This window comes from Echinops telfairi, unplaced genomic scaffold (genome assembly GCF_000313985.2).
Source record: "Echinops telfairi isolate 266 unplaced genomic scaffold, ASM31398v2 ScPeMD7_2;HRSCAF=8, whole genome shotgun sequence".
NCBI classification, from domain to species: domain Eukaryota; kingdom Metazoa; phylum Chordata; class Mammalia; order Afrosoricida; family Tenrecidae; genus Echinops; species Echinops telfairi.
Window position 1 is genome coordinate 12,204,629 of NW_022103898.1, and position 8,244 is coordinate 12,212,872.

General features: G+C 44.5%; 1 protein-coding gene across 4 annotated transcripts in view; it reads left to right on the top strand.

The window, feature by feature from the left end:
- The window catches only part of WBP2NL (WBP2 N-terminal like), a 56,577-nt gene that overhangs the window by 1,041 nt on the left and 47,292 nt on the right, over positions 1-8,244 (top strand). The gene's annotated exons all lie outside the window — the stretch shown is intronic.

The following is an 8,244-nucleotide window of genomic DNA, read 5'->3' on the forward strand; positions in this document are numbered from 1 at the left end:
AGCTCCGTGGCAAACTTCCTCACTTAGGGCCTAGAGGCCACTCACTCACCTCCCTTCGTTGAAGCCCCTCTAGTTTCCCACATGGTTAACCAAACCCATTGTGCCCAGTCTCTTCGACACCCGGCAACCCCCTGTGCTACGGAGTGGACTAGCCTCAGGGTTTATTGGCTGCTAACAGAGCGATTGTCAGGCTTTTCTTCTGTGTCCTGCTAACCCTCACTGCCATCGATTCAATTCCGACCCTGCCACCCTGTAAGACAGAGTAGAACTGCCCCTGTGGGTTTCTGGGATTGGAACACTCAACGGGCATAGAAATCCTTTGCTTTCTTGAACGGTGTATCCTACTGGGAGGCTTCAAACAGCAACCAGTTTGCGTAGTCCAGACCACAAAGCCAAACCCACGATTACCTTCCAGCAAGAAGAACTTGAAGTTCCCACAGAAAGCCCCGGACTTTTCCAGAGTGTCATGGCTTGCTTTTCTTGCTCGACTGTCCGTGCATTTGGGTTTTAATCTGCTTTTCCATATTCTAACTGTTTTTAAGCTAGTACTCACTGTTAATGGCAACATGGACTTCTGCGGGCATAGTGGGTTTCATTTGGGGCTGCTAACCTCAAGGTCAGCAGTTCAAAACCATCAGTCATTCTGTGGGAGAAGGATGAGGCTTTCTACCCCCCTAAAGAGTTACAGTCTTGGAAACCCGCCGGGGCAGTTCTACTCTGTCATATAGGGTCACAGTGAGTCAGCATTGACTTAGGGCATGAATTTTTTATTTTAAATCAGTGAAAACTGCAAGGCAGTCGCAGTGTCTGCAGTAGCTGCAGAGTCCTTGATTGTGGTGTGGAGTGGCACAGGTCTGGGCAGTTCAAGGGACTGTCTGCCTGCCTGATGTGGAGCCAGATGATGCCAGCGTCGGAGGCAACCCACTGGCATGATCTGAGCGCCATAGTTGCCAGAGCTCATGAAGGCTCCCCCATGTCATAAAAGCCGATCTGATGAATTCTAGGCTTAGATTTGTGCGTGCCAGATACACATTTATACTTACACCACACAGCAATGCCATACCTTGTGTGCATTTTATTCAAGCTTCCTATTGTCAAAATAGAAATGTGACAGTTAGACGTTAAAAAAGGAAGTCTGAAGAAAAATGGGTGGATTTGAGCTATGGTTGGTGAAGAATAATGAGAGTACCGTGGACTGACAAAAGAACAAACCAGAATGCGCCTTACAGGCAAGGATGACCAGACTTTGTCTCATGTGTGTTGGACATGTTACCAGGAGAGACCAGTCCTTGGAGAAGGACATCATGCTTGGGAAAGTGGAAGGGTGGTGAAGAAGAGGAAGGCCCTCCAGGAGATGGATTGATCGCTTGGCTGCAACAGGGGGCTCAAGCATAAGAACACTTGTGGGGAGGGTGCAGGACTGGCCAGCGTTTTGTTTCGTTTTGTGATACGGAAGGTGGGTGCGATTCAGAACTGACCCAACACACACCTAAACAGAACAACATTCTTAAAAAAAAGTCAATTCTAACAGAAACTCCTAAGGTTTTTCAGAAATTGATAGGGTTTCTGAGAGGAAATCTTGTTGACCTGTGGTTCGCAGCCTAATGCTGATCTGCAGTGCCACCAGGGCTCCTTCGTTAGGTTAAGAAGCAGATGGGCAAACAGTTGGCACCACCCAAGCCATTCTATCGGGTCGCCGTGAATCAAAATCAGCTCGATGGCATTGAGTTGAGAACCATCAAAAACCAAACCTGCTACTACCATCAAGTCAATTCTGACTCCTACTGACCTTGTAGGCCAGATAGAGGAGCCCTGGCAGTGGGCTGTGATCCGTACGGTCCGCAGTTCGAAACCACCAACAGCTCCTCTACTCCCATAAACAGTTACAGTCTCAGAAACCAACGGGGAAGTCGCTATGAGTCAGCACTGACTGGATGGCAGTGGGAGAGAGAGGACAAGAATTGCCCCTGTGAGTTTCCGAGATCGTAGCTGTTTAAGGGAGTAAAAAGGCCAGTCTTTCTCCCGCAGAGTGGCTGGTGGTTTCAAACTGCTGACCTTAGGGTTCGCAGCCTAACTCATAACCACTTTGCCACCAGGGTGGTGAGTTAGGAAGTTATCCTTAAATATTCTCTCTCTCTGCTATGATCTGCTCTCTCTTTGCTTCTCTCTCAGCAGTGAGATGCTCGACCCAAATACAAGTCACCTGAGACAGCACACCAAGGTCTGACTGTCATATGTTTGCCAGGACAATCTGGACCTGATCCAGGTCTCTTTTCTATCCTTCCCGAGAAGATGGAGATTCTTGAAATACTAGCATGGGTATCAAGCTTGTCCTCACTCCTGAAATACCTTTACTGCTTGGTTCAATTTTATAGCAAGACATCATTGCTCTTTTCCTCTGACCCTGAGGTTTCTGTGGCTGTCAGACTAGGTTGTGACCCATTTCTAATCTGGTGTTTGAGTGTCTTTTCACTCAGGCTATGGGTTTGTCTCTTGGGCTTTCTGTTGTGTTTTAGAAGCAGGGGGTGAAGCGTGTTTTAAAAAGCCCTTCATTCGGGGTCAATGAATGGTAAGGGTATTAACAGATGCAGATACTTAACTTTTAGAGCTTGAACCCTTGCTGAAGTTCTAGTTAGTGCTTGAGGGAAGGAAGTGTTTGATAACTTTAGCCCAATGGTGCTGTGAAATTTCATCTGCAGGTTTTCCTTTGGCTCTTGTTATGCCAACGTGGCATATGCCACGTGGCAAATCATATGCCAGCGTGGCAAAAATATATTCTGTTTCTCTGCACTCCAATTGTATTGCATTTTTACAATCAAGATGTCATCCTTGTAGAGGACAGTAATTTTCAGCCTAGAGTGATTTCCCCCTGCCCCGGGCCCGGCCCGGGAAAAAGTGGGAAGGGCCTTTGAAGGGCAAAACCCGGGGGGGGGGGGGGACAACGAAAACTAACGAGGGGAAAACCAAGAAGGTGCCGAAAACAACCTAAAAAGCAACAAAAAACCCCAACCCCCCAACCCAAAAAAAAAAAAAATCACCCACCCCCACATTTCAAAGGTTGAGGATCTGTGTAGAAGATGTTACCCAAGAAATGATACAAGGAAAGTGGTTAATATCTCTCTACCTCAACATGTCTCAAGCCAAACCGATAACACTATTCCCCAATAGCCTAACTTATATATTCTTTGGAGGTAATATTCATCTTTGATTTTGAATGTTGTTTTTTTGCCTCTTAGACTCAAAGAGTTACCCAGTTCCTTTGCCTTTTTAACCATTTAAAAATGGTCATTAGTGACTTTAGTGCATTTACCATGTTGTACAAACAACTCACTGCCATTGAGTCAATGGTAACGCATAGTGATCCTATAGGACAGGGTAGAATTGCCCCTGTGGGTTTCTGAGACTGTAACTCTTTATGGGAGTAGAAAACTCTGTCTTTCTCCCTCAGAGCTACTAGTGGTTTCGAACTGCCAACCTTGCAGTTAGGAGCCCAATTGGTAACCACTACACCCATCAGGGGCTCCCTTATTATCATCTAATTCAAGAGCCTTGACATCATCTCTCAAAGAAATCTGCTACCCATTAAGCCAGTGATTCTCAACCTTCCTAATTCTGCAATCCTTTAATACAGTTCCTCATGTTGTGGTGACCCCCCCATCATAAAATTATTTTCTTTGCTACTTAATCACTGTCATTTTGCTACTGTTATGAATCGGGTGACCCCTGTGAAAGGGTCGTTCAACTCCCAAAGCGGTCGCGACCCACAGGTTGAGAACCGCTGCATTAAGCAGTCACTTCTATTCCCTACTCCTCCCAAGTCTTTAGCAACCACGAATCTACTTTCTGTCTTTGGATTGGCTTATTCTGAATATCTTATATAAATAGAATCATACAACCGGAGGTCTTTGGGGTCTGGACTTCCACTTAGCATTAGGCCTTCAAGGCCCATCCAGGTTATTGCATATATCAGGACTTCGTTTGGAGGTGTAACTCCATTGTTTTGCATGTCAATATCCAGCTATCACAGCACTATTTATTGAAAAGATTATTTTCTTTTTGAATGGTCTTGGCAAATATCAAAAAATCAGTGGACTGTGTGCAGCAGAATAAAACTTTCCTTGATTTTGCACTATCCGCCCAGTTGCTGAGTTGTTCGCTTGCTCCCATTGTTGAAGGCACCGTCAATCCATCGCATTGAGGCTCCTCCTCCTGCTGCTGACCTGCTACTTTGTGAAGCATGATGTCCTTCTCTGGGCGCTGATTTCTCCTCATGAATGTCCAAAGTTCATAAAGTGAAACCTCATCGTCCTTCCTGCTAAGTGACATTTTGGCTGTACTTCCTTCAACTCTCAGTATTCAATGCATCCATTCTTTCTTCGGTCTTCCTTATTCATTGTCTACCTTTCCCATGCAAATCAGGCCATTGAAAATACCATGGCTTGGGTCAGGTACAATTTAGTTCTCAATGTGACATCTTTGCTTTTCAACAACTTTTTTAAAAAAAACAACAAAAAACGTATTATTATTATTATTCATTGGGAGTTAATATATCTATCAGATCATTCCATAATTTTATCATGTCAAGCAGTACTGTACAATTGCTACCACAATCAGTTTCCAAACATTTCCCCCCTTCCTGGACTGCTTCACATCGTCTCCCTTTTAGCCCCCCTCCCACCACCACTGTACCCACCCCACCCTCGAAACCCTTATTCTACTTGCTGCCAGTATAGGTTCATCAATCCTGGGTTTCGTATATGCAAAAACACATAACGCACTTTCAAGAGGATGACCCCAATGACAGAACACCTCTGAGACAAACCCTAATAGGAACAACCCAAAACCCAGACTAAACAGCTTTCAAGAAATCTTTTGCAGCAGATGCTGACTGCACTGCAGTGCATGGTTGGAGTTCTTGTCTACTGCTTCCATGGGTATTGATTGTGGGCCCAAGTAAAATGAAATCCTTCACAGCTTCAATCTCTTCTCCGTTTATCATGAGTCTGTGTGTTGGTTCAGTTGAGTGAATTTTAGTTTTCTTCAAACCTAAAATCCTCACAACTTGTCCAATAAATATTTCATTGTAATTAAATTATAATATTTAATGATACAATAAGCATTTCATTGTAATCCACCTGAAGGCTGTAGTCTCTGATCCCCATCTATACATGTCACTTATAGAAAACAAGGCGTGTCATCTACATAACGCAGGATGCTAATGAGCCTACCCCCAATCTTGATGCTGTGGTCTTCTCCATGGAGTCCAGCTGCTCTGATTGCTTTCTCAACCTACAGAATAATATGGTGAAAGAATACAACTTTATGCGCATCTTTTATTTTAAACCGTTCAAATGATACCCCTTTTGTTCTGTTTGGAACACTGCCTCTTGGTCTGTGTGCAGGACAGGTTTCCTTTGAGCATAAGTATTCCGGAAGTCTCATTCTTTGAAATGTTATCCATAGTTTGTCATGATCCACGCAGTCAAATGCCTTTGTGTAGTCTATAAAACACGAGTAAACATTACTCCGCTTTCAGCCAAGACCCATCTGACATCAGCAGTGATAGCCCTCCACCCACAGCCTCTTCTAAATTTGATTCACGGTTTGGGCAGCTTCCTGTCAATGTACTCCCACAATTGTTTTTGAATTATCTTCACATTTTTACTTGCATGTGATACGAATGATATTTTTGCGAATTTCTATATTGTTGGGTCACCTTTTATTCTAAATGGGCACAAATATGAATCTTTCCCAGTCACTTGGCCAGGTAGCTGGACTTCTCTCGGCATAGACTAGCACTGTGTCAGTTAATTGAAACATTTCAATTAGTAGTCTATCAATTCCTGGAGCCTTGGCTTGTTTGTTTTCCCCAACACCTTGGACTTCAGTGCAACTTGGACTTCTTTCAGTATCATCTGTTCTTTTTTGTGGGGCAGGCTGACATTTTTATTGAGTGACTGCTCAGTAGAACTGCCGCCAAGGCCACTATGTATGGAGAAGAGGGGGAACTTATTTCTTGGTCTCTGTCCTTTGACAGAGTCTTGTTGATCTCTTCTTACTTGGCCTAGAGTCGCTTCTCAAAGCGCTTGCATGCTTCCTTGGCCTTAGACCTGCAGGCCTCAGCTGGTCAACCAAGAGCTTTTTGCGAGCCTTGTCTGCCGCGGATGTGTTCCATGAGAATCCGCTGGTCCTTGAGCACACTGCCCATCACCTTCAGGTACAGGCCGTGATACACATGGCGGTCAATCTTTGCCTCCCGGTATCTCCTGAGCAGCCAGCGCAGATTCCTCATCCTCCTCATCCTTCTCGGGCATTCGAGCATTGGCAGTAAGTACCCTTTCGGCATTGAGTCCGAGAATGGGTGGTCACACGCTTGTGGAAGATAAGGCCATCTTTGATCAATTTCCGGGTTTGCTGATGGGAGTTGGCATGGAAGAGATTTCATTGGTCTCGTTTGGGGTCCAAGCAGACTCTCCTCTGGCCACAGTGGAGGACGCTGGACGGGAGGCTCTCCTGAGCATAGTCATGGCCGCAGCTGCAGCGCCAAAAGGCAGTAGCTAGCGTCTGTTCTTGATCATCTGTTACCAATCAAGATGGCTGAATGTGGACATTTTTTAAACAGTGACTGCACATTCCTCTCATCATCCTTTGATGCTTCCTGCATCATTCACTATTTTGCTCATGTGACTGTTAGGTGCCGTTGGGTTAGTTCTGACCATAGCCTAGCACTCTGTGTACTAAGAACAAAACCCCGCCTGACACCGAGCACCCTCACAGTTGTTCTTATGTTTGAACCCATCGTTGCAGCCACTGTGTCGATCCATCTTATCAAGGGTCTTCCTCTTTTGTGCTGCCCCTATACCAGTTGTGATAATGTTTTCTAGAGACTGGTCTCTCCTGAGGATAACTCCAAAGTATGAAGTCTTACCATCCTTGCTTCTAAGGAGCATTCTGGCTGTAGCTCTTCCAAGAGAGATTTGTTGGTTCTTTCGGCAGTCCATCGTAATCTCAATACTCTTCTTCGGCACCGTCATTCAAATACATCGATTCTTCTTCGGTCTCCTTTACTTAATGTCCAACTTTTGTATGCATGCTAGGCTATTGTAAGTACCATGGCTGTCAGAAAGACTCAATGTAGATGTCCGACGGAACGAATTGCACCCTACCTAAAACTACCTGTACCCTTCGATTTAGGATCGAAACACTCTGATGGGAGAGGAAGCAAAGGATGGCCACCCCAAGACTGTGGTCATTGGATCTTGGGTGGGGCCCCTGACGTAGTGTCCAATGAAAAGGGACCCAGAACCACCATATATTTAGTACCTCAGTGCTCTTCTTGCATTAATATCAGGTTTTATTGTAAGAAAATGATACAGGAATGTTTTTCCCTAGCACCAACCCCCATGCTCACTGTAAACAGAACTCAATCAATTAAATCAATCTGTACAAAGCTACAACAAATGGATTGCTGCTCGCAATTGGACTGTACTCACATAAACTCATATCAACAGTTTCTTAAATTCGCTGTCATTGGATAAATTATTGATACTCTCCGCGCAATCGTCTTATACCCCATAGGGATGGTTAACATTGTTTGTCTTTTCTCAGTTCTTTGTTTTTCTGCCTTTTGTTTGTTTTGTCATTTGTTTTTGTTTTGTTGTTGTTGGCTTCTGTTTTTGTTTTTCATAATGTGGCTGCCAAATAAACCAGAGGTGTTCATAAGTTGTGGACAAGCAAATGGATTCTGGACACCCCATTAATCGTAGCCCCTATCCAAGAACAATTAGTTCTTACAACATGGCACTGCTTGATACTTGCCTTCATGAAGATATCACTGAAGATAAGGGCGCTACAGCAAAGTGTGGTGAAGAAAGCAGATGGTGCCCAGCTATCAATCAGAATAGTGTCTGGGACCTTACAAGCTTGTAATCAAACAAGCAGCCATCTAAGCGAGGCATCAACTAAGTCCACATCAAAGAAGCACACTAGCCTGTGTGATCCAAAGATGACGATAACAAAATCCAAATATGATGAAGGGTAAAGCATCAGAGCTTAAATTCTGAACACCTAATTTGTAGAAGGCTCTAGAGAATGGTGGGACCCCCAAACCATGTGCAGAATATCTAGTCAGATTAAGCCTTTAGGTCAGTGATTCTCAACTTTCCTAATGCTGCGACCCTTTCATACAGTTCTTCATGTTGTGGTGACCCCCCAACCATAAAATTACTTTCGTTGCTACTTCAT